This window comes from Triturus cristatus, chromosome 7 (genome assembly GCF_964204655.1).
Source record: "Triturus cristatus chromosome 7, aTriCri1.1, whole genome shotgun sequence".
Classification (NCBI taxonomy): domain Eukaryota; kingdom Metazoa; phylum Chordata; class Amphibia; order Caudata; family Salamandridae; genus Triturus; species Triturus cristatus.
In genome coordinates this window covers 1,217,038,800-1,217,066,567 of record NC_140590.1, presented here as the reverse complement: position 1 = coordinate 1,217,066,567, position 27,768 = coordinate 1,217,038,800, and positions in this window count along the sequence as shown.

The window sequence follows — 27,768 nt, the reverse complement described above, 5'->3', positions numbered from 1 at the left end:
ACTTACTAAGGTAGTCTGAAGCATTATAAACTAGTCATACCTGTAGATTTCACATCCCTCTAATGCATTCCATCGGTGCCCTTCCTGACCCAACAGTCTAGCAGAGATGATGCTTCCCCGTGGCAGTAGTGCATATCACTTAAACTGCGTTTGTAGCTTGTCTTTTTCACTTTTTTGTCAGGGATGGCTGCTTGTGTCTTTGAGTAGGGGGATATTACTCTCCCACTTAACCGATGTTGCTGAATCCCTCTGGGTCCAACAGCAAGAACATGTATACAATGTCTCTTAATGCCCCCATAACATCTTGGAAGGTGCAGGTGTTAGCCCATATATCTCACAGTGCCACCCAAGGTGCCTACTAATACCATTTCCTACTGGCCTTTGAAACTACTGCTATTGGGCACTGCTCAGGGGCGTAACACAGGCACCTGCGGTGCGGGGAGGGGAGGGGGAAATCTCCAGGGGGCCCCCTCAGCACAGCACTCTTGCCAGAGAGCTCTTGATTGAGCTCAGAGAGGGCCCCTTCACGTTCCTTGCAGGGAGGCCCATTCAATTTTTGTTATGCCAGTGGCACTGCTGAAACAAAGAATGAGACATCTGCTGGCATGGCTGGAAAATGGACCTCATTGCATTGGCACTTAATTGCAGGCAATAGCGGCTGGCAGGGAACGAGGGTGGAGGAGCAGGGGTGACATAATAAAAAAAAAAAAAATTACCTCTTCCGTCGGCCGTCTCTCCTCGCTTCTACGGCAAGTCCGGGACCCAGGAAGCACCCAGGCTCCCCATAGCCAATCGCAACGCTGCAATGCAGCATTGTGATTGGTCTGAGCGCCATGAATCGGCGCTCACATCGGGACTGGGGGCCTGGACATGTTCTCCACCAGGCTGTGTAATGTAGCCTGATAGGGAACATGCTAAGTGCGCATGACTGTTTGGCTGGTCCCAGACGGCTGGCCAAGCAGTCATGTGCACTTCGTGTGCATAAACCACTCCTCCCCCTGTGCCTCCAGCCCCGCCACACCCTAACCCAGCACCGATCCTTTGAAAAATAAAATGATAATAACTAGTTATTATTGTTTTATTTTTCCTACTCAAAGAGCAATGGGGCGACGCTCCTCCGCCTTAGCGGAGGAGCCGCCCCGAATTGCAGGCCACACCTTTTCAAAGACCCAGTCATACATTGTAGGCACTCATATGGGTGACCCAGCACCATCTTGCCTTTGTTTATTTGTACATGTTGTTGCCTCCGTACGTCCTCCACTCAGGGCCACCCAGTACGAGCACTTCCACACACAATACCAGGCAGGATCCCATGTGTGATTAGGTCCTTCCCTGATGACCTCCGTAGCCACGCCCCCTCGGACTTAACCCGCGCTGATCACGAGCGCCGCGTTTGACTGCATTATGCACAGCTCTTGAGGCACAGCCGGGAGCAGGGCTCTGAAAGCTCATTTTAAAGCTACTTTAGTTAAAAATTGTATTGCACTGTTTTAATCTGCGCCGTATTGAATCCCCTCCTACTCAGCAGAGTGTTTGCTGACGTAGGTTCAACTTTCCTGCAGAAGCGGCGGGATTGGCCGGTTGCTAGGACACGCCCACCTCCGTAGCCACGCCCCCTCACGCCCCCCTGGACCCTCCTTTCTGCCATAAAGCATGTGTCTCCACCGGCAGCACAGCGGACGAGCGCAGCGGGCGCGACGATTGCGCGCCGAAGGCGCGCATAAGGCAAGCTCGTCTGCGCTCGTCCGCGCCGAGGACGGGCCAAGGGCTACCCCCCCTGCTGCTCCAGGCCCACGATCAGCTACCAATTCGGTGAGTCTCACCTACACCTCTGCCGAACTACTTGACCTCAGGCATGTAGCTGACTTTCCTCATGCTCTACCACATCTAAGGTATACCAATCCTACCCTAGACCCATACCAATGTCCTCTATGCAGAAAGGAAACCCTTAAACCCGTAACAATTGTCCCACTATTGGTTCAAGCAGCGCTAATAAATGCCAGATCCCTCCCCAAACATAAGCTAGAAATTGCTGACTTGATTGACACGCATAAACTGGATCTCTTATTCATTACAGAGACATGGGGGGATGAAGCCTCCGGCCCAGACTTCAGAGCTGCCACCCCTATCAACTACAATGTATGCAGACTAGACAGGACTAAAAATAAAAAAGGTGGAGGTATAGCAATAATCTATAAAAACGAGTTTAAGCTCACAACGACGCAATCTAATTGCCCTGAATACGAGGCTTTCTTTTTCACACTAGGCCTCTCGGCCAAGTCATCGTTTAAGGGCATGCTAATCTACCGCCCTCCTGGGTCAAGATCCAAGTTTCTATCCAACTTAGGCAATATGATTGAAGCAGCTGCAGGCTCCCCTCACTTCACCATACTAGGTGATTTTAACTTTCACTTAGAAGCCTTCAACGACCACGATACCACGCAGCTAACTACAGACTTAGCAGCTGCCGGCCTGCTGCAATTGATAAAATCTCCCACGCACCAAGCAGGCCACACACTAGATGGTCTATTCACCAACAGTCCCTTTATAACTGTTACCCAAGTAATCCCCCTGATCTGGACAGACCATGCAGCGATCTGTTTCTCTGTTGAAATTAATCCCACCAAACCTCCTACTACAACCTCCTCTCAATTTTCTTACAGAGATTGGAAAAACATCAATCTAGCTCACTTAACAGAGATGATGCAGGAAGGTCATATCCCCAACGAACAGGATCCCACTATAGCGTCTTTTAATTACTTGACAAACCTAAACACGGCCTGCAACAAACTAGCCCCGATTAAAATTTCCCACCGCAACAGGAAAATACCATCAGCTCAGTGGTTTACAGAGCCCCTTAGGATTCAGAGACAGTATTGCAGGAACCTTGAAAGGCAGTGGCGCCGCCACTATAGCCCTGCAGACAAAATGACCTATAAAAACGCCCTTTCCATCTACAAAAGACTTATAGTTTCTGAAAAAAGTCGCTACTATACGTCACAAATCAACCAGGCGAAAAACTCGGTAGGAGAACTATTTCAGGTGGTTACGACCTTGTCCAACCCCCCCGCTGCGCGCCTAGAAGGCTCTCAGTCTCTATCGGACGCTCTGGCCAGCTTCTTTGAGGAGAAGGTTAGTTCCATTTTCCTTACCTTCTCTCATTCCTCCCCTTCCCCCTCCCCTGTGGCATTTCCCAGCAATACTCCTCCCATCTTTTCATCTTTCGACACCATCAATTAGGAACACATTCAACATCTGGTAGCCAGCACCAAATCTGGATCCCCCCTCGACCCATGCCCCCCTGCTATCCTGAATCTTATCCCAGCAGCAATTTCTCCCGTGTTGTCTACTATCTGTAATGCCATGTTCTCAACAGGCATCTACCCATCGGTTTGGAAGGAGGCTATTATTAAGCCTCTCTTAAAAAAGCCAACTCTGGACCCTCTTCTCCCCGCCAGTTATAGACCTATCGCCTGTCTCCCCTTCCCAGCCAAGATTTTCGAAAAAACAATGAACATCCAGCTTTCGAAATTCATCAATGACAACGATCTACTTGACGACACCCAGTTTGGCTTCAGACAGGGACACGGAACGGAGACAGCACTGCTTAAGGCTGCAGACGAAATCAGAGCAACGATGGACAAGGGTGGAGCCGCGGTCCTAATACTTCTGGACCTCTCCGCTGCATTTGACACGGTCGATCATGTCACTCTGATCGACCGTGTCTCGGCTTTAGGAATAAGAGGCAAGGCCAAAGATCTCATCGCTTCATTCTTGGCCAACCGCCCTCAGACAGTCAAGATGGGTAATTTCACCTCCCAGACCTTTTCCCTCCCATGCGGAGTCCCACAGGGCTCCTCGCTAAGTCCGACGCTTTTTAATATCTATGTATCGGACTTGGCGAGGGTGATAAAATCGCATGGAATTGCCCTTACAACGTACGCCGATGATACTCAACTAGTATTATCGGTGCACAATAATGGAACATCGGTCGCAGCCAACTTCCAAGAGGGAATGAAGGCGATAAGCTCCTGGATGTCATCAAATTGCCTCAAATTAAACTCTGACAAAACTGAGGTGATGACATTCGGGAGCTTGCAGCCGGCATGGTCCCCGCAGTGGTGGCCAACTCAGCTGGGTCCCCCCCCCCAACCGGTAGTCAAGGTCCGCAATTTGGGAGTCATTTTTGACAATAAGTTGACTTTCCTCCATCACGCCAACGCTGTGGTATCAGCTGCCTTTTATACCCTAAAAATAATAAAAAAACTACTTCCTTACTTACCACAGTCCACGGCCAAAACACTTATCAGCACCTTAGTGTTCTCAAGAACCGATTATTGTAACTCCCTTTTTCTGAACGCTCAGGAAAGGGTACTCAATAAACTCCAGACGGTGCAAAACGCCGCGGCCAGAACCCTACTACACATCCCTAAATTCACCTCCACGTCTCCTTACATCAAAGAGCTACACTGGCTCCCTATTAGGAGCCGAATTAAATTTAAGGCTCTGTGTATAGCCTACAAAACTCTGAACAACCCCGGACCACAGTTCCTAAAAAAAGCCCTCTGCCCAGCGGAACAACCTCGGACCTTACGATCGTCCTCAGCCTACTTGTTGAAAGTCCCACGGACAAGAAAGGCCTGCTGGGGAGATAAATGTTTTACTACCGCTACTGCCAAGCTGTGGAATACACTACCACTTCACATCAAAATGGCCCCTACGCTGCTCAAGTTCAGAAAGAGCCTTAAAACATGGCTGTTCTCTGCCTAATTCCCTCCTCATCGCAAGAAGTGTGTTCTGTAATCGATAGCGCCGAGACACCCTTACGGGTAGTTGCGCGCTTTAAAAATTGCATAAAATAAATAAATAAATAAATGGCAAGAATTGCCAGAAGTCCTCAAGTAGGACTTTTAATAGGAAGAATTAAATGAAAAAAAGATCGACATTCTACTTAATGTCGGTCCTGGCTTTACCCCTCTGCTGATGACGGTAGTCTGTTAGTTGTTTGTAAGCAGACTACGCCAGTGAAAGATCCTTAAAACAGTTGAAAGGATCATGCAGGAGGCAGGTTGAAGTGTAGAAGTACAAGTTTATTCCAGAGTAACAAGAAACCCATCCAGGTCCCATCCAGTACAGGTAACAGCTCCAGTCATTTGAACCAATACAACTCTATCACCAGGGATACCAGGACTCAACATGGAACCTCTAGTAACCATTGCACCATGACATCAGCAGAAGGGCCTGCTTCAGCATGCCACATTGTTTCAAATATTTAAGTGGTGATGGAACAAGGACTCGTATAAAAGAAAACTTGCTCGGAAGCAACTACCTCAAATAACTCATGACTTCGTAATAATTGTGTTTGTAAGTACTAATCTGCACCAAAGTTCATACATTTGAATCTAGGGGAAGCTTACCTATGTGTTTTACTAACAAGTAATCTGTGTGTCACTAAAGATGGCCGCTAAACGCGGGATTCTGCATTGCGAATGAGTCTACTGCATCTACGTAGTTTGACGTGCTGTTGCTTGGAGGGAAATCTTTGCAGCTGCTCCTAAAATGGCCGCTTGAAACCCACATGATAATGCGCATGCTTAGCTGAAACTAAACCATGTAAGTTTACTAAGATGCTAATGCGAAAGATTATTCTAAGTAAATGGGAGTAGAATAGAGATAGGTGGTATACAGTGAAACCATTTATTTTTTATTTTAATATTTTCTTTTGACTTCTGTATTAGTTCATATTTGGGCCTCCAAGAGGGACTGAAGCTTGTGTACCATGTGACTAGTTCACATGTGCAGTAACGACAAACCAGGAACCGCAATGCAAAGCCTTGAATGCCATCCAGAAGAAAACAGCAACATGTCCTGGGAACAAGCATGATGTCCTGTGAACAGGAACCACATTTCATACAATGTTTTGTTTAAGCTGTGAATACGGGTGGGAAATAAAGCTTGGGAAGGTAAATTAAGGGGTGGAAACATTGAACAATGAGCTTTAAGAAAGTATTAAAACTTAGCATGGTGAGATGATCATTCTCCCTTGCTTGTCCAATCAGACTTGGGCGTTTCATGAACATTGAAACATTTGGGGGTGGGGGTTACCATTGGAAGAGTATAATTGAGGTAGTTTAGTGAGACACCGCTCATGCTGCAGAGATGCTGAGAGACCGAAATGCTGTCCCAGAATTGAGCAGATCCTAAAGAAGAACCGAACTACAGAACTTAGAACCAAAGCTAAATTAGAAGAACATCGCGGAAGAATCGAGGAGGGAAGTAGGTAAAGAGCTAGAAGATGATCGCGGAAGAATCGATGCGGAAGAGAGTATCAGAGAGGGGTGTGACGCAGGCGTCGGATCTGAAAGAAGTCCCCTATCCTATCCTGAATCCTGTCCTGAATCCTTTGGTCTCCTGACCTGTCCCAGGGGACCCAGTCCTGCTCCCAGGCCAAGGGGTTGGTTTCCACACCATTCTAGGTAAATATAACTCTGTATAGTATGTCATTGTACTGCTCCCTCTGTTTTTCTCCGTTTTAAGTATTTTCATTATTATAACTTAGTCTGAAATCTCTGACTTAATTTGATTTTCCTTCCTTAAAGAAAACGGTGTTCGAGCTGTACTTTGTATTCTACGGTTCACATGAAATTTACTATATAAACATTTAAAACTCTCGAGTCAATGGTTATTTAAAGTATATATTATGATGGCATTACACTTTTACTGCTAACATTTAGGTCCATTGATCAGAGGAAATTATAGACGGACGAAGGATTGGTAAGAATTGGTGAGATAAATTCACCTTGCAGATATCATCACACTAAATTGATCCGAGCGGAGCTTACTAGCATTTGCATGAATGTTTGTGGGCCCAGGTGAGTATGTGAATTGTGTGTATCTCTAGCTGGTAACCGCTCCGCTCAATCAGTTTTTCTGGTAGCAGAGAGGATGGTTAGTTTTAGTTAAGATAGGTGTAAATATTGAGATCTGAATTTTATGTATTAACACACCCGTTTTTGTATCTTGTTATATGCTGCCTGGAAATTCCCAGGAATAGTGAATAGCGGGTGGTAACTGGAAGCCACACTGCAGTGAGGTTACTTGTTTGTTTAAAGTAGCACTGAAAAGCTATGCAGGGCTGACAGTGTTGAGTTAGGGATTAATTTGTATAAAAGTGAGAGTGATTGACAGCAAAGAGTTCGCTGGTGAAACTTTGGTCTTATATCACCTAGAAAGATTAATTCCGAAGGAGTAGCAGGTTCGTCAATGCTTGAGTGAAGAGTAGGCGGAAGATTTTACTCGTAGTGTGTGAAGAGTAAGCAGAATAGTTTTACTCGCAGTAAATGTGAATCGGTTTTCTGATTTTTCAGCAGAAGCGAACAGAGTAGAAAATGTTTTATGTTGTCATTTAATGAATTTTGCATGAAAATTATAAGAAAATAAGTAATTTGTGTTACCTTGTAAAGGAAGGGTCAGTTGCGAGTACTGCACTGACATCACAGAGAGCCGCGTTTGGCTTGGTTGGAACAGCGGGCGTGCGACTGACGCAAAATTTGTAAAGGAGGGGTCAGTAGTAAGGAGTAATACTGACGTCACAGAAAAGTTGCGCTAGTATTGGCTAACGGCATAGCGCGAGACGAAACTTAATTGGTCAGACGAATAGAAGCGGCGCTGGTATTGGTCAATTATTAAAGTAAAAGCGATCATTTGATTAGTTGGAAAATAGAAGCCATAATAATAATTGATAGTGGGTTTTGCATGTGGAGACACAATCCAACTTTAATAGGGAATCGCCCAGACAGAAGGTATTTAGGATTTGCTAGAGACCAATATATAAAAGGACCGACAAAAAAAAGGAAGGAGAAAAGAAGAAAGATCGACAACAAAAATGTAGAGAGAAAAGATGACATTTATGCAGAAAATTAAAAATTATTTTAAAAAGTATAAACCCCTTAAGACTAGGGAGGGAATTCTTATTCCTCCCCCAAAAACGCTCACGTCATACATGTGCTTTATGATTACTTCTCATATCTAGTAATTCCTTTACATGATTTTCCAGTTGAGACATTGTTTTTCTGTTACTATACCTACCCGGTCTCAGCTGGGTTGTAATGACAAACCTTAGATCTCCCCTGGTCCAAGGAATGTACCGTCACTTTCCCAGGGCGAGAATATCAGTTCCAAACTTATAGAATATAACATATACACAGCACTTCCTAAGGTGGGAAAACTTTCAACACTCCCCCAAAGGCAAGGCAAGAAAACAATAATTTGCGCATCACTTGTGAGGAGTAGCGCCAACTTCCTATAACACAATTACCTGCTAGAAGGGAATTCACCCATCCTTCTACAACAGAATACTTGGCCAAGAAGAGTCCACACCTCCTGCTACAAGGAAAAGACGAATTGGTACATCTGGGATGTATTTATTAGTAAATAGCATCACACAGTAAGCCAAATGCACCTAACATAGCAGACTCTAACATATCAATAATATGATTGTACATACAATCAAGGCAAATATATATATCTATATGTAGAAATATATATGTATGGATATAAGAATCAGAAAATAAGAAGGAAAGGAAAGAATTCAGAAAAGAATCAAGAGACAGTTAGTAGCAGAGACACCTCACCTAATGCTCCATCATTTCACCCCGCTTTGCTCAAGGGGAGTCCATTGCTTGAACCGGGCGAAAGCTCAGAGGTGACACCAGCCTCTACTTTTCCATGACAGCACGTCTGCTCCACGGATGAACTTCCACCGAGCCAGTGTAGACTCCCCTTTTTAATACACATTCAAAACACAGCCAAGCTTCTAGCAAGCCACGCCCCCTAGTTCTCATGAGAGCCCGCACCAGCTTGCTTCAAGGTCACAGCAAAGGGTTGATCAGGCCCCTGTTAGGACTAAAAGTCAAACCATGTACATTCCTCTGATAAGAACCAGTTCTCTCTAGTCAGTAAAATGCGAAAAAACAGGGGGAAAGAGCAGACCATGCCCTACCCACTTTGCAGGCACAGAAAATGGCTTCAGAGTTAGTTAAGCCATGCACACAAAGGCCCAAAGCAAGATGGAATTGAAAAGCAAGATGACATGAGACCATGTCAAAGGAGCACCTATAATTCTCATCCACACAACTTACAAGCACCACTGTGCACACAGAAAAGTTTGAAGCAAGGTAAAGTCAGAAGGCAGAATGACATTAGACCACGTCAAAGCCAATAGGTCAAAGTCATAATTCACCTAACCCAAATAACATTATACACTTAATCCCTCAGTATACAATATTGAGCACATGTGTGCACCACCACCACCCACAAAACTGCACCTCAACATCCCATACCTTCTATTCTTGGAAAGACTATTCCACTAAAAGGCAGAACAAACTTAAGTCAGTACAGAATGGTGGTGATTGAGGGTCATCATAGGGTGTCAGACCACAAAAGTGGCTGATTCACTACATGGGTGAACGGGTTTACTCCGGTTTCTGTTTTTCTTCCTCCAACTAATGGAAGGGCACTTCAGGAAAAGGAAAGAACGGAGAAGAATTAATACTGAAAATAACCCAACTGAAAACCCATCCCGAAGCATTAACCATACCAGTGACTATAAGTCCGGTTGTTCCACTGTATGGGGATAAAGTGATCGGCCCCAAACCTCCAGTAATGTCCACACCTGTAATTGAACAAAGAAAGGAGAAAATAATAGTTGATGACCAAGGCAGTGAATGAGAGTCAGTGATATCATTAATGGATTTACCAATAAGAGGACAGATAAATGAAACTCCAAGAAGAATTACACTTAGTTGTTCAAAGGAAGTACAAATAGAAACAGCCACAGGAGCTAAGAGTGCCACAATAGTGTCCCCAGAAGAAATAGAAAGATGGGCACGGGGAATAGACAAGCCAAAACAGCCAATGAAAATCCTAGATATCTACAAATTGAAAGTGGAATTGGAAGAAATGATAGCTGGAAATGGGGGACTAGTCCGACTAAATACTTGCAGTGAAGAAGAATTACTGTTCATTTGCAGGAGTATCACCAGAAATACAAAAGTATTCCATGAGAAATTAACCGATTTAGCCCAAGAAATGGGAATCGAAATAGGGAAATCCAAGGTATTACAGAAACCATACAGAACAGAATTCAGTGATAAAGACTTAGAAAATATGAAAGTGTCCGGAAGAAAATTACAGGTTAAAGAATTAATGAACATCCTGCAAAAGTGGGGTGTCTAGAGCTACATGGATGAGGAAAAAGGAAGAAGCACAGGCAAATAGAACAACCTCTGAATATCTGCTGAAAGAAACAGGAAAGGTTGAAAGACTATGTCCCATGAGAGAGGTACCAGGAGGAGGATATTTACATGTTCCGTGGACAAGACAGGATATTTTGTCATTTACTAATGATTTCCCGAAGCTAAGAGAAAAACATGTTGAATGGTACAGGCAAGTTTAGAGATTTGTGAAGGTTTCAAAGGTTATGCTAAAAGATTTGGATGGTCCGTTTGACATAGTTGTACCTGCAGATTTGTGGACAGAATTTAAAATTACCATTGATTGGCCTAGTGATGAATACCCGAGAGATGAGAAAACAGGAGCTCCTTCAGAAGAGGTAATGAAGAAATATCACCAGTTGATCACTTTCTTGAAAGGGAAAATTCCTCAAAAAGAAACAGATTTGGTAAAAATAGATATAACAACCCAGAATAAAAATAAGTAGATACATACTTATTATGAACGACTGCTGCAAGTGATTAAACAATATAGCTGATTTGAGAGTATCGGAGATAAAGATATGGGACATTTTGTATATCAATTTGTGACAGGATTAAACCCAGAAATTGGAGGCATGATTTGCCAACACATGATGTGTTGGCAAGTAAGGCCAATAGATGATATACTCAAGTACGCAAAGTACAGCGGAGATGAAATTGGCAATAAATGGAAAAAGTTAGAAGAAAAAGTGATGTGGGCCCAAGTAAAACTAGCAGAACAGCAGGAACTCCAATAAAATAGTCAGACAGGTAATCAAGGAAAAGGGCAAGGTCAAGGTGAAGGTGAAAATAACAGGGGAAAACCAAAGGCAAGAATGAGTAGAAGGGAGGTAAAGAAAAAGTTTCCCCGACATGGGCACGGAAAATTGGGGCATTGGAAAAACAAGTGTAAAAATATACAGAATAATAATGGCTCAAATCAAAATTTAAATCCTCAGGCGCAGAATGAGGTGATAATGAGCCAACCGCAGCAGGTTGTTAATCTACAGAGTTAGTTGCCATTTGCCCCTATGCCATATTTTGTGAACCAAGCCAAGTACAGTGCGGACATCGGATTTCAAGGAGGAAGTGGTAAGAAAAATTCTGTAACATCACAATTTCTTTTACAGAATAATTATTTCAGTGATAGCAATCAATGACGGTGCCTGAGGGGGGAGGAAGAGGAGTGCTTACTTGGTGCATCCTTACCGGTAGATCAGTCAGGTCCATATATTGATGGTAAAGTAGAAGGAAAAGATATTACCTTTTTGTTGGACATTGGTGCTACCCGTTCTACTGTGAGAAAAGCAGACATTCCAAACCTACCCCTCTCTGGAGATTCAATCCAAGTAGTGGGCGTTTCCAATAAGCAGATTAGAACCCCTATTACAGAACCCATGGAGGTACGCATTGGCATTTTCAGGCAAATGCACACATTCGTAGTGTGTGACTCCAGTCCTGTAAACTTATTTGGAAGAGATCTACTATGCAAAATTAATTGCACAATATTTTGCACACCGGAAGGTTTAGCAATCCAAACCCCCGATGAAGATGTAGTCTACAAAATCATGTTAGATAAACAAGGCACAGAGGTAGACAAGATGTATTTTTTGATGACAAAAGATGATTTGCCAGATGAGGTCAAATTGACAGTCAATCCAGATGTGTGGGATTTTACAGGAAAAGAGTAGGAGTAATGGCAAATGTAGATCCAGTAAAAGTAACCTTGAAGGAAGGAGCAGTCTATCCTAACACTCGACAATATAAAATGAGTCCCGAAGTTAAAGCTGGTGTAGCAGCAGAAATTGATCGAATGGTGTAACAAGGCATTCTAAAAGAAATAATGAGCAGTCCATGCAATTCACCTATAATTGTCATTAACAAACCCAATGGGAAATATAGGGTGGTTCAAGATTCACGAAAAATCAACAAGATTGTTGTACCATGCTGCCCTGTAGTGCCTAACCCAGCAGTAATTCTGTACCAGATACCATGGAAGGCAGGATGGTTTACTGTAATTGATTTATGTCACGCTTTCTTTTCTATTCCATTGCATCCTGATAGCCAATATTTGTTTTCTTTTAAATTGGAGGATCGTATTTTGTTTGGAAACGTGTTCCACAAGGATATACTGAAACTCCTTCAATTTTCAATCAGATACTGAAAAAGTGCCTAAAAACCTTAGTGTTGCCCAGAGAGTCAGTATTGGTGGATTATATTGATGACTTACTAGTCGCAAGAGATGACTGTTGCTGATTCGATTGCCTTGTTGAACCATTTGGTTGAAGGTGGACATAAAGTATCCCCAGAAAAAGTACAGTTTTGACGAACCGGAGCCAAATATCTTGGACACCAAATAGAACGTGGAGTGAGGAGAGTGACTCCTGAGAGAATAGAAATAATAAGACGGATGAAATTGCCTGAAACCCAGAGAGAAATAAGAATGTTACTTGGAGTTGTGGGATATTGTAGGCAGTGGAATGTAGGGTTTTCCTTGCTAGCCAAACCTTTAATACAAATGACCAAGAAACGAGCAAAAGATCCAATAGAATGGGATGATGAAAGTATGGAAGCATTTGTAAAATTACGAAAATGACTATGTGAAGTTCCAGCCTTAGGTATGCCAGATTACTCGAAAGAATTTGCACTATTTTGTTGTGAAAGGAATAGTTGTGCACTTTCAGTTTTAACTCAGAGACATGGCTTAATGCGACAACCAGTGGCATATTTTCTGCTACTTTGGACCCTGTAGCCTCAGCTTTACCTGGTTGTTTAAAAGCAGTAGCTGCAACCTGTACAAGTCTAGAGCAAAGTGAGTCAATTGTGATGGGACATCCGGTAAAGGTGCAAGTTCCACATTCAGTTGAGATTCTTTTGACAAGAACTCATACTTAATATCTTACCCCTAGTCAGATGACTAAGTATGAAAGAATCATATTAGGTGCTGAGAATGTGACAATAGTCAGGTGTACCATTCTAAACCCAGCTACCTTGTTGCCAGATGTATATGGAGAAGAAGTGAGAGATGAGGTTAAGCACGACTGTCTGGACGTGAGTGAACTTTGCACCAAACCCGTCCAGACATACAAGAAGAAGCCCTGAAGAATGCTGAATATGAGCTGTTTGTAGACGGCTCGTGTATGCGCCATGAGGAGGGAGGACTAAGTGTTGCTTATGCTGTGTGTACATTGGCTGGAATAGTCGAAGCATCCTATTTATCAGGAGTCAAATCTGCACTAGTAGCCGAATTGGTGGCTTTGATTAAAGCATGTAAAATTGGGAAACACTGGAAAGTAACCATTTTTACTGATAGCCAGTACGGTTACGGGGTTGTGCATGATTATGGCCAGCTCGGGATGCAGAGGGATTTCTTGACTTCTTCAGGATCCCCAATCAAAAATGGTAAATTCGTAAAAGAACTGCAGGAAGCAATACAATTGCCAAAAGAAGTGGCAGTGGTCAAGTGTGCCGCATATCAGTCAGGAAATGACTATGTGACAGCTGGTAACAGATATGTTGACCAGGTTGCCCAACGTTGTGCCAAATATAAAATGGAAGTGAACAAGAAAATTGAAACAAGTGGAATCAGTTGCCAACTTATGCTACTCTAAGGATTAGAAACATGGGAAGAAGTAGGACAACTACAAGAGGAAGTAGAATTGAAAGAAAAGGAAGAATGGGTGAAAGAAGGATGCGAAAAAAGGTCAGGTCAGTAATGCCAAACTGTACGCTTTCACAATTTGCTAGAATGTACCACGGTGACACTCACGTAGGCAGGGATGCCATGATCAGACTCTTCAAACAAGATTGATATAACCCAAGGTTTAGGAGTAAAGCAGAGAGTCTATGTCAGAGATGTTTTATTGGTCAACAAATGAATCCAGGTCAAAAGACAGTGGTCAGTACAGGAAAAATTGGAAAAGCCGAAGATCCATTTATAAGGTTACAATTAGATTTCATCCAATTACCACCTTGCAGAGGCTTGAAGTATATACTTGTCATAGTTTGTTTTTTTCTCACGGTGGGTGGAGGCATACCCTACTAGAAAAAATGACAGTATAACAGTTGCCAAATTATTGAGTGAACCGATTCCTTGGTTCGGTTTTCCAGTGACCTTGGATTCAGATAGAGGGTCTCATTTTAATAGTGAAGTAATTTGGCTAATCTGTGAAGCATTTAAAATTGAACAAAAACTGCACTGTGCATACAGCCCAGAGGCTTCTGGAGTGGTAGAACAACTGAATGACACTATAAAAGCAAGACTGGGAAAGGTATGTGCATCCACCCCACTGGACTGGCCTGGTGCCTCATCTCTTGTTCTGATGGGGCTCAGAAGCATTCCTGATAGGAATACAGGATTGAGTCCCCATGAAATACTAATGGGCAGAGCAATGAGACAGGCATGTATACCAGGACACAGACTATTCAATATATCAGATGACTTGGTATTGGAATATTGCAAAGAACTGGCTCACCTAGTGCGCTTTATCTCTCCCCAGGTTGGAGAAGACGGAGTTGCCATGCAGCCAAATCAAGCACATGATCTGAATCCTGGTGATTGGATGGTGGTGAAGGAACACACTTGAGAGTCGTATCTAGCACCTAGGTGGGGAAAACCACATCAGGGTATATTGGTTACAACTACAGCAGTGAAATGTGCAGGCTTGCCTAATTGGATTCATGCAAGCCATACCAAGAGAGTACCAGCACCTGTCACGGAAGGTTCCCAACTGACCCAAGCAGTTGAAGCTGCAGAATGTTGTACAGCTGAAGGATCTAGAATAACAGATCCTGAAATAGCTGATCGAGAACAACCGAGCACAAGTCAGGATGACTGGATACCAGTGGTTGACATACCTGAAGTAATTGTGAGAACAAGAAGCCAAACAAAGTTAGAAAGGCAAGAGAAAAGTGAGGACCAGATAGGTATAGAAGAACAAGCTCAGGAAGGAGAAAATACAATTATTGGAGAACCTGAGCAGGACCAGATAAGGAAAGAACAATCTACTCAGATGGAAGTGGATGAAACAGTTCATGAGTCTGAGGAGGGACAGATAGGTCTAGAAGAACACGTTCAGGCTGCAGAAAAACAAAGTGTAGTAAGACCTGAGCAGGACCAGACAGGAGAAGAAGAAGTTCAGGTAGAAGAAGAAGAAGAGAAAACTGAAATAAAACCTGAACAGGGTCAGGTCAGGGAAGAAGAACACATCCAGGCAGAAAAAGACATTGCAGAAACAAGCCCTGGACAGGGTCAGATAGAAAGGGTTTCTGAAACCGAAAACGATCAATTTGTGCCATAACAATGAAAATAAAAGACCATCGAAATTTACAGTTTTTACGTTGTGCAAAAGCCCTCGCTCCTAGACAATTACGATGGACTCTTTTTTTTGCTGAATTTGATTTTATAATTACTTTTAGGCCTGGGAGTGCCAACAAAAAAGCAGATTCCTTATCTCGCAATGAAGAACAAACTCACTCAAATCCGCAACAGGAAATAAGATCCATATTACCAAACAATCATATAATTGGAGTAACAATGTCTGGACAGTTCTTAAACGAAATCAGAGAAAACATGCCTATGAATAAACTTACATCTTGGAAAGCCTTAGATAAACAGAGAACTATGATAGATGGGCTTCCTTTTCAGGGTCGCTTACTGTACGTACCCACAAAGAAATTACAAAAGCAAGTATTGTTATGGTGTCATGTTCATCCTCTAGCTGGTCATCCTGGCTGTACAAAGACCCTAGAATTGGTAAGCTGGAATTTCTGGTGGCCCAGCTGGAAACCTGATATAATCACCTTTGTAAAGAACTGTGAAACCTGTATAAGAGCGAAAACTGATCATTCACCTAAAAAAGGTTTGTTATTACCCTTACCTACACCAACTCATGTTTGGGAAGACATTTCATTAGACTTCATTACAAACTTACCAAAAGACCACAATAAAATGGCAATTTTAGTTGTTGTGGATCACTTGTCCAAAATGGCACATTTTGTAGCTTGTGAACAAATACCTTCAGCTGCAGGTCTTGTAGAACTGTTATTGAATCATGTTGTATGACTACATGGCTTACCACGTTCCATAACAGACCGTGGTTCACAATTTACTTCCAAATTATGGTCTGAATGGTGCAAGGCTTTACACATTCAACGAAACATGTCCACAAGTTTTCACCCGGAATCAGATGGTCAAACTGAACGGCTAAACCAAATATTAAAACAATACCTTCGTTGTTATTTAGCTCATTCTCAAGATTCCTGGGTGGACTTGTTACGGGAAGCTGAATTCACTTATAATAATGTAATGCATTCATCTACCAAGATGTCACCATTCTTTGCTACACATGGATGGAACCCACAATCCTTGCCTATCTTAGATCAGACCACAACACAAATTCCTCATATAACTACCAAATTGCAACAAATGAAAAAACTAATGTTAACTCTCCGACAAAATGTAACAAAGGCCAAGGCGAAGTACAAAAGATTCGCCGATTAAAAAAAAGACGACCTGGTCCCAATTATTGTCCAGGAGAGAAAGTATGGTTGTCTACGCGAAATTTGCAGTTTTGACAAAGGTATCCGTTTAACCCACGATTCATAGGTCCATTCAAGATTCTTAAACGCATCAACCCAGTATGTTTTAAGCTGCAACTCCCACGATCCAAGCGAATACAGCCAGTATTCCACACGTCATTATTGAAACCAGCAACGACGACTATCCATCCAAAGACCCCTCCTGTGATTATTGGAAATCAGCAGGAATACGAAATAAGGCGGATAAAAGCTTCTAAATGCAGAAAAGGTAAACTTTGGTATTTAATTTCCTGGAAAGGATATGGTCCTGAAGAGGATTCGTGGGAACCGAAGGATGCAATTCATGCCCCACGGCTACTTCGTCTCTTTTATCAATAAAACCCGACAGCACCCCGTTCATGACATGGTGAATCTATTTTTGATGGGGAGGACTGTCACGCTCCTCTAATCTGGACATCCTTTGGTCTTAGCACTTTTCTCTTAACATTGAACTCCTAAGAGTGCTTTATTTTTAAGGAGACTTTTGTGCTTACACGTACTAACATTGTACTACACACTGTATTATGTAAAGGGCTTTATTGTATCGGTTGTTGCCCTTGTTCACCTTTGCTGCCAAAGACATAATCACAAATCTTTTCCTTCCCTGGCAAACACTCTTCGGCGGATCGTTATTTTCATGGAGAAATGCCAGTTTGTATTCTTTTTATATCGTTTCACCATGCTCCATTGTTAATATGCAAATAAACCTCTTCCGATCTCAGGCGCGTTGCTGTTTCTCGCTAAATATTTTTCCTCGGTGGCCGCCATACTTGGTTTTCTCGCTATAAAAGAGGCCGCACCCAGTCGCACCCTGCAGGTTATTCTGGAGCCTTCCGGTTTAGCTATCCTGTCCACGCTGCTGCCTGGCGTCTTCAAAGAGATTCCCGGTTGGTAAGAGAAAGCTCATTTCAGTCATAATCAGTTAAGGAACTTCGCTTGCTTACTTTATAGCCACAGTTCCCGGACATATCGTTCAATATACAGAAAGCACGAACGCTAAAAGCCCAACAACTTTGAGATTGGTTTAAGAAGTGATTACTCAAGATGATGTTATTGCGTATGCAATAAGAACTTAATTTCAAGAACTTCATGGACAAATAGACTTGGTGAAGCGATACTTTCAGAAAACTCATTTGATTTGCTCGGGGCATAATTATTGTTTTACGAACACTTTGCGAGAATATGTGACTTTTGGGTTATATTGGCAACAGTATTAGAACGTGAATGTGATGTTGTGTAATGCAAAGACTATTATATTTTCTTGTTGAATCCAACAAACCGTGAGCTCAATGCAAGTGAACCTAATGCAAAAGGTCAAAGTTGAATCCAAGGTTTCTTGATATATCTCATGAACATTGACTCAAGCCTAAAGCCGCATATAAAGCAGAGACAAGATATATTTGCCTAAAGAACCCAAGATCTATCTGTGAACAACATATAAGTATAAGTACTATTCAAGAACTGAAATAATGGCAGCAGATCCATTTAACTGATTTCTTGTTTTCAGGTAATAATTAATAACTTACTTATAGATTGCATGATACGTTTGTGAGTTCGAGTAAAAATTTTGAAGAAGTACATTCAACAGACATTTTCTTCTGTTCCAGATCTCTCTCCCCGCAGTACCCTCCCTAATTCCTTCCCCCCCCCCCCGCCCCCCCCCCCCCCAATCGGGCCATCTTGATACTCTGCTAATTGTAGAATAGAGAGTCAAGGCTGCCTGGAGGTGGGCCTCTTGAGGGTACTGCTCCTGAGGAACCAGATCCCTGACAATGGAAGAAATTAACAAATAGTATTACAACCATAGGCGGCTGGTTTTCTAATTTCGGTAATAGTCTTATAGGTCAAATAATACTACCAGTATTAGGAATAACACTATTAGTTTTAGCAATAACGACATGGTTCAAGTGTTGCAAGAAAAGAAAGATATACAGTAAACGAAAAGGGAAAGAAGATAAAATTCAATGAGATACAGTTAGAGGAGATGAAAGGAGATCTATACAAAAAGATCTCGAATTTACAGATTAATAACAAAAAAGAAAGAAAAGGATTGAAAAGATTAAAGAAGGAATTGAGATGTGCTAAAGTTGGCATCTGATTTGGTGGTGGGATATTGGCGATGGCATAAAATGCCATCAAAGGGGATTGATGGAGCAAGGACTCGTATAAAAGGAGACTTGCTCGGAAGCAATTCCCTCAAATAACTCATAACACCGTATTAATTGTGTTTGTATATACTAATCTGCACCAAAGTTCGTACATTTGAATCTAGGGGAAGCTTGCCTATGTATTTTACTAACAAGTAATTCCTGTGTCACTAAAGATGGCTGCTAAACGCGGGATTCTGCATTACGCATGCGTCTACTGCATCTACGTAGTATGACGTGCTGTCGCTTGGAGGGAAATCTTTGCAGCTGCGCAGTTGCTCTAAAAATGGCATCATGAAACCCACATGATAATGCGCATGCTTTGCTGAAACTAAACCATGTAAGTTTACTAAAATGCAAATGTGAAAGATTATTACAAGCAAATGGGAGTAGACTAGAGATAGGTGGTATACAGTGAAACCATTTATTTTTGATTTTAAAATTCTTTTCTTTTGACCTATTAGTTAGTATTTGGGCCTTCAAGAGGGACTGAAGCTTGTGTACCATAAGCAAATGGGAGTAGACTAGAGATAGGTGGTATACAGTGAAACCATTTATTTTTTATTTTAAAATTCTTTTCTTTTGACCTATTAGTTCGTATTTGGGCCTTCAAGAGGGACTGAAGCTCGTGTACCATGTGACTAGTTCACATGTGCAGTAACGACAAACCAGGAACCGCGCTGCAAAGCCTTGATGTCCTGGCAACAAGCATGATGTCCTGTGAACAGGAACCAAATTGCATACAATGTATTGATTAAGATGTGACTACGGGTGGGAAATAAAGCTTGGGAAAGTAAATTAAGGGGTGGGAACATTAAACAATAAGCTTTAGAAAATATTAAAACTTAAAATGCTGTGATGATCAACTCCCCTTGCTTGTCCAATCAGAATTAAGCGTTTCATGAACTTGAAACATTTGAGGGTGGTGGTTACCATTAGAAGAGTATAACTGAGGTAGTTTAGTTAGACACCGCTCATGCTGCAGAGATGCTGAGAGACCGAGATGCTGTCCGAGAATTGAGCAGATGCTAAAGAAGAACCGAATTACAGAACTTAGAACCAAAGCTAAATTAGAAAAACATCACGGAAGAATCGAGGAGGAAGAGAGTATCAGATAGGGGTGAGAGGCAGGCGTCGGATCTAGAAGAGGTCACATATCCTGTCCTGAATCCTTTGGTCTCCTGACCTGTATCAGGGGACCCAGTCCTGCTCCTAGGCCAAGGGGTTGGTTTACACACCATTCTAGGTAAATATAACTCTGTGTAGTATATCATTGTACTGCTCCCTCTGTTTTTCTCCTTTTCAGGTACTGTCATTATTATAACTTAGTATGAAATCTCCAACTTAATTTGATTTTCCTTCCTTAAAGAAAACGGTGTTCGAGGTGCACTTTGTATCCTTTGGTTCACATGAAATTTACTATATAAACATTTAAAACTCTCGAGTCAGTGGTTATTTAAAGTATATATTATGATGGTATTACACCTATACTGCCAACAACTAGGTCCATTGATCAGAGGAAATTATATACGGACGAAGGGTTGGTAAGAATGGGTGAGGTAGATTCACCTTGCAGGTATCATCACACTAAATTGATCCGAGCGGAGCTTACAAGCATTTGTATGAATGTTTATGGGCCCAGGTGAATATGTGAATTGTGTGTATCTCTAACTGGTAACCGTTCCGCTCCATCAGTGGTATTCAAAGAATGATATATAATTGATTTTGTATGATCTCGTTGGTTTTAGTATGTATTATCTAATTTTATCTGAAATCTGCTGTATATGGTCGCAAAATGGTTATTTTGGCTGGTACATATTTGGGTACAAGCTTATCAAGACAGAACGAAATTCTCCCTCTAAGAAAACTGTCTACAAAACCATTTTCATGACTAACTTCTAGTGATGCCCATTCCAGATCATATACATGGAAACACGGTTTTCCAAGCACATCGACTCTAGCTTCAAAATTAACAACAAAAGAAAATAAATGATGAGATCAAAGACTAAATAATGTCTTGGTCCTTAGAGAGCGTCTCCTTATAGGGGTCCCCAGATCCATTAGGATGATACTTTCACTGATTATTCTACCACCCTGTTTAGATTCCCACGCACTATTCAAACATCCTTCTTTCGAGAAGTCGACTGTGCACTAAGCTGTTTCTTAAGGAAAGACAGACCGCTGACAATCTCAAGTCAGAAACTCCAATTACCAAAAACCATTAAAGGTGGAAATATCTCAGCCGAAGCATTTCTGTGACTTTTACCTCCAAAATGCCAGTTGGACAGCTTCCTGGATTATTTATGGCACATCACTTAAAAACATCATTCCATACAAATATTTTCAACATCCTTCAACAAGAAAGCAGATTCCATATTCAGTATTTTAAGACAATGGTGGCTGCCTCGAAATAGGGATGGTAGGGCGGGCAGGGGGGTGGAAATGGATTTAAAAAAATAATAATAAAAATAAACGTATCTTTTACTTCGCCATCCCCCCTCCATCCTCTTCAGGTCTGCTACAGCACCGGAAGCACTCAGGCTTCCGAGCTCTCCCAGCCAATCACAACACTGCAGAAGCAGCGTTCTGATTGGTCAAAGCGTCCTGTTTGGATGCACAGGCAGTGCCTGTGGAGGCTGTGCATGTTCTCCACTGCTGTGCGACACAGCCCAATGGAGAGCATCCCAAGTCGCATGACGATTTGGCCGGACAAACTGTCATGTGCACTTTGAGGAGTGCAAACCGCTCCTCACTGCTTGGCGTCACGGAGCACACCCCGCCCCCACCTGGCTCCAAGTGCTGCATAGAAAATTAAAATGAGTATAACGTCCTGTTATTGTCATGTTATTTTTCCGCCTTAGCGAAGGAGCCGCCACTGTTTTAAGATCACCAAAAAATTATCAATAAGTACCACAGATAACAAGTATCTTAAACAAATCTTTTTGATACACAGCAATCTTTAGACTACTACTTTGCATCCATTCTGGAACGCTTGACTGGAGAGTGGCATATACTTTGTAAAGCAGTTATATGTAAATCATTCTATCATCCAATTTAAAACCATCCAAGAATGTGTCAGAGAGAATCAGGATGAATACATTATATCACATACAGTATCTTCTAAACAGTGAGCACACTCCAATTTAAGGCAGAACCCCCCACTTCAAAATCTTCTACTATGCTGCCACATTAAACCAAGATGGCTACCATCCATAAGTACATAATGAGTAATAATAATGCTCCACCTCCCTCTAACCTGCTAGAGTCCAAAACTCACACATCTCTTCCTATCAGAACAAGCCTGAAGCTAAATTGGAGAAGAGCTAGCATCTTCTCCAATTAAGCTTTGATTAAATAATCAACCGTATTAATTTCTTCACAAAGCCCTGTGATCCTCCCAGCAAACTCTTTAAAACTGGTCTCTCAAACAAAGAGTCCTGCTGGTGTTGTTTATAAGGAAATGCCAATATCCAACACATGATCTTCTGCCCAGAACCCTCCAACTCCTGGAATATGATCTCAAGCAATATCATTTCCATCATCCTGCCAAACAGCAATCTTCCTCTCATAGATCTTTGCTTCCTAACCCTGAAATCGGAACCTCTGGCTATGAGTAAAATTAAACTACATAGTCTATTGACAGCTGCAGCACAAAATTACCCCAATCTAGAAGAATCCTGAACCTCCACCGAGACAGAAGAAAATTCTATACCATATGCTAATACCGCCCCAACGCCGTTACAGCGGGAAGAATCAGCGCCTCTACCACAGGATTTGACTTCTCCCACACGTAGGCCAGTCAACGGGAACCTCCATCCAGAAATAAGGGGCTAACTTAGACTGGGTAATTTTGAGAAGTAAAGATATTACAGTCCACTCAATTGTTCCTTGCGATTGGTTGGATCACCATGCCATAACCTTCCTGATACCCACCATAAAAAGAGCAAGACCGCGCAGCCTGTCAAACTTAAAAAGTGGACTCGGGACACCAAAGACCCTAATATTCAGCTACTAGTAGCAAGATGTGAGAAGGATCTAAATCAGTCTAACAACTTGCTGAACGTAACCGAACGCACTGAGCACTACACTAAGTCAATGACGAATATAGTCAGCTCCACCATGCCACTAAAACTGAAAAGAATACCAGAGAAAGATAAAAATCCATGGTTTAATGAGACACTGAAGATAGGCGGAAACTGAGACTTGCAGAAAGAAAATGGAGACAGCACCCATCATCCCCCCAGCTTAAAACTCTCAGAAAAATCAGAAACGAGTACAACAAAAGGGTACTCAAATCCAAAAAGAATCTTTTTTTAGATCGGAACTGGAGAACGCCAAAAACAGACCGCGGAAACTGTTCAAGATGTTAAAGCAACAATCCAATAAGGTGGCCAAATCTGCCCAAGAAACTACTAAAACTCAACTGAGCTGCGAAGAATTCTCAACATTCTTCACTGACAAGGCCAACACGCTAGAAAGAGAGCTCAGGATGGCGGCTGACAACCTCTCCAGCCAACTACCACCACAGAACAATGATACTACAACAAACGATCATGATAGATTGAAAAACAATGCACAATGGGCAACCTTCAAGATATATGAGCAGAATACCATTGACAAAACTCTCTCGGATATCAAACCTAATAATCATTACAATGACCCCCTCCCCTCTAAATGCCTAAAAAGAATCAATCATATCGTTGTCCCATTATGGACAAAAATAATAAATACCTCACTATCTCAAGGGATCCTACCAGAGTGCCTAAAAACAGGCCAAGTCCTCCCCATCATCAAAAAACCTACAGCGGACCCGGCAGAGCCAAATAACTATCGCCCAGTAACCAATATTCCATTACTTGCCAAACTAATTGAGAAATGAGTGCAAAATCAACTCGGCAATCACATTGCCAACTTCAAGCTGCTGGGTGACTGCCAATCCGGATTCAGAATAGGCCACAGTACGAAAACAGCAATCTTACATATAGTGGATGATGTGTTACAGGCCCTAGATCATAATCAAACATGCCTACTAGTCCTTCTTAACCTGTCGTCTGCTTTTGACACGGTAAATCATGAAAAATTGCTAGCTAGGCTTTAAAACAGGATGGGACTATCTGGAAAAGTTCTGAAATGGTTTGAATCCTTCCTTCAGAACAGAACACAAAGATTCCTGGTCAACCAGATATTATCCCCATCATGCCCAAATTCAATTGGAGTCCCTCAAGGATCAACACTATCTCTGTCACTATTCAACCTTTATGTCGAACCCCTTACAGAAATTCTCCGAGACGCAAACATATCTTATCACATGTACGCAGATGACACTCACATCTACATCAAGATCGCATCACTGGAAGACAAAGATAATGAATGAGGCCTTAAAAATGTCATTAAGGAGGAGCGCTAGGTGGCGCCCGACTGTCATGGACGCCTCTCCGTAAGGCCCCCGGCGCCGGTTCCCGCACATCCTTCTGGCTCCTTCCCTGAACTGCCCTGGCCGGCTCTTTCGGGGTGCGGAGACACGTGAAGCTGCCCAGCTGTCTCGAGCCTGCTCCGGGGGCGCCGCGGACATCGCGGGACCCGCCTGGACGTTGCGGGCCCCGACCGGCAGCGAATGGTGGCGGCTGTGGAGCCGCGGCCCGGGCGAGCAGTAAATTGAGCCCGTGGCGCCCACGAGGGGCGCAGGCCGGACCCTGCCAGTAACGAGGAGGCGGCGGCCGCGAGGCTGCCGAGGGCCCTGACGGCGCCGGCGAGGCGTGGCCCTCCTCCCCTAGCATACTGCGGAGACCCAGGGGGAGTATGACGGGACCCCCCCCCGAGAGGACTGCGGTGGCGGAGCGACCGGTGAGTGCGGCTGCGTGGGACTGCCTCGTCGGGGTGGCTGTGGGGCCGGGTGCAGAGAGGAGTCCCCCCCCCCTTCGGGCTGTGCGCCGGCAGCCGGGGGCCCGGGCCCCCAGCCCCCGCCCCTCTCCCTCCTCCTCCTGGCTGTGGCGCTGCATTGGCCCCATTGGCCCGAGGTTGCCGAACGGATTCCGGGTGCAGAGGGGCCCTCTTGGACTCGGGCCGCGCATCGGCGGTCGAGGGGGGGGGGTGTGTCGTCCTCCCCCCCCTCTCCCATCGCTCTGGGCCCCGGACGGCGAGCTCCGAAGTGTGGCAACGTACCTTGGGGCTGAGGGGGGCCCATACTGGTGAGGTGCCCCCTAGGAGAGGTCGCCAGTGCGCAGGAGTCGAGGCCTGGGCGGTTGCAGGCTGTGGTGCACTCGGGGGACACTCCGCGGCCCTGGGACCCTGAACTGCGGTGCTGGACCTCGCCTTGTTGGTGGGAGGCCACGGGCGCGACTGCGGCCGAGGGTCAGACTGGCTGTCCCGCTGGGGGGCCCGCCGGGGCTTGACCGCTGGGGCTGGTGGTGCCCGACCATTTCCCGGCGTGGGAACCCCCAGCTATACCTCCTTCTGCCTCCTTGTCGCCCCGGGCGTTCGTCGACGTCCTGGGGGGGTGTCTCCCACCCGTTGCCCGGCCTAGCGGACCGCCGCCCCCGACATGGGTAAGGACAAGGCCCCCAAGTCTGCGTCCGGGGCCACCCAAACCAGGATGGACAAATTTACGACCTCTGAGAGGGGGTCTGGCCCCACGGGCGAGCTGGCCCCGGCTCCCGCTGCTGACCTCACTACCATCCTGCAGGCCATCAACTCTTCCCGCGCTTCCCTAGAGGGCATGGTGGGGGAGGTCAAGGTGGATGTTGCTCTTCTCCGGCAAGATCTCCGGAACGCCACCACCCGCATCTCAGAGGCCGAATCCAGGATATCCACCGCTGAAGACGACATCCGTCATCTACAGGACCAGGTTCGGGAGCTGACCACCCACTCTAAGGAGCTACACCGCCGGGTCGAAGATGCAGAAAACCGCGCTCGGCGCAGCAACCTGCGCTTAGTGGGATTCCCGGAGGGGGTCGAATCGGGCCGGGCGGATGACTTTATGGAGCGCTGGTTCCGATCCTGGATGCCGGAGGGCAGCCTGTCTGCTTCGTTCGTGGTGGAGAGAGCCATCGCTCCCTGGCCCCCAGGTCCCCTGGTGCGCCCCCCCGGCCATTCATCCTCAAGCTCTTGAACTTCCGAGACAGGGATGCCATTCTCCGCGAGGCCCGGCGCACGGACACCCTCCACTACCAAAACCACAAAATCATGATATTCCCGGACTACACTCGTGAAGTCCAGGAGCTGCGCCGCTCCTACACTGAAGTGAAGCAGAAGATGCGTTCCCTGGGCCTCCAATACCAGCTTCAATTCCCGGCCCGCCTCTGGGTCATCTTCCAGCAAACAACACTGTTCTTCGACACTCCACGAGCGGCCTGGTCCTGGTTGGCAGAGGAGCATCCCCTGCGCCGCTCTGGGCGCGGATCGCCGGCGGGTTTGCAGGGAAGACGGGGGAGGCCTCGGACGTCGAGGACCCGCCGGCGGCATCGCACGTTACCCCGGGAGCGCACGGCGGAGGAGGTGATCACCACGCGCTCTGGGAGACGGCCGCGCCCGGGGTTGAGGGCATCCTCTGCCTCCTCAGCCGCACACGCCAGTCCCGCGGCTGACGGGCGGCGCGCCGTGTCACCCCGGCTGGCAGGCCCTGCAACCCAACCGGCCGAGTTGGTGGACACTTCGGACCTCTCTCGCAGCCCTACTATTTGACTCTCTCTGTTTCTTTGGGGGGGGGGGTGGAGGGTGCCCGGGCGGGAGTTGGAGTGCTCCGCTGTCAGTGTTGCTCTTGGCCAGGGCAGGGGAATCAGGCTTGACTTCAGTTGTATCAGGGGTCCACTAGTGCTCAAGCCCGAGCGTTTTAGCTTGGTGGTTCTTTCGTTTGGTTCGGGCGACAGATGCTTCCTTTTTCGAAGTGTAGGGTGGGGGGTGGGGGTTTGGGGTTGGTTTGGGGTTGTTTCTTCCTCATTGGGAAGGTTTTGTTGGTGAGGGGTGACTCCCTCTTATTTGTTGTGCCTAGGCATCTTGTAACCTTTGATCTGCTCTCCTGCCCGCTGTCCCGCTGTCCCTCCTTTCTAGAAGCGTGCTCAGCCGCGCCTTCACTGGCCCCCTCTTCTGTCCTAGATTATGGCTGACCCACCTGTTCCGAGGGCCGCCATGCGCGTCTTATCCTGGAACGTCAATGGTCTTCTGGACCGTTTTAAACGCATGGCGGTCCTCAAGTATGCGCAACGTGCTGAGATCGATGTGCTCCTCCTCCAGGAGACTCACCTTCTGGGCAACAATTGTCCCTTTCTTGCCCGCTATGGTTATGACAGGGTGTGGCACTCAGGGTTTGCGCGGGGATCCCGAGGGGTAGCTATCCTGCTCCGCAAGTCCTTTCCCTTTGTCCTGACCCAGGTGCACTTGGACCCCCGGGGCATGTTAGTGGCGATATGTGGTACTCTTGAGGGGCGCCCCCTCACCCTGATATCCTTCTATGCGGCTCCATCCATCCTGTCGTCTGCCCTCTCCTACACCGCGGGCCTCCTCCCGACGCTTCCCGCGGGCTCCCTCGTTCTCGGCGGAGACTTTAACGCTGTCCACGCGCCCCACCTGGACTCGACGGGTCCGATATCCCTGGCCCGCGTTGCTCGCGCCAAACAGCTCTCGACCTGGGCTGAATCTCAGGGCCTCTGCGATATTTGGAGGATCTGGCACCCGCAGGCTCGCCGATACACCCACACATCGGCGGCCCATCACTCCCATGCCCGGATCGACCTCATCTTCGTTCCGTCTACTGACTGCGCGGGGGTGCAGGATGTGCGCATTCTCCCGAGGGG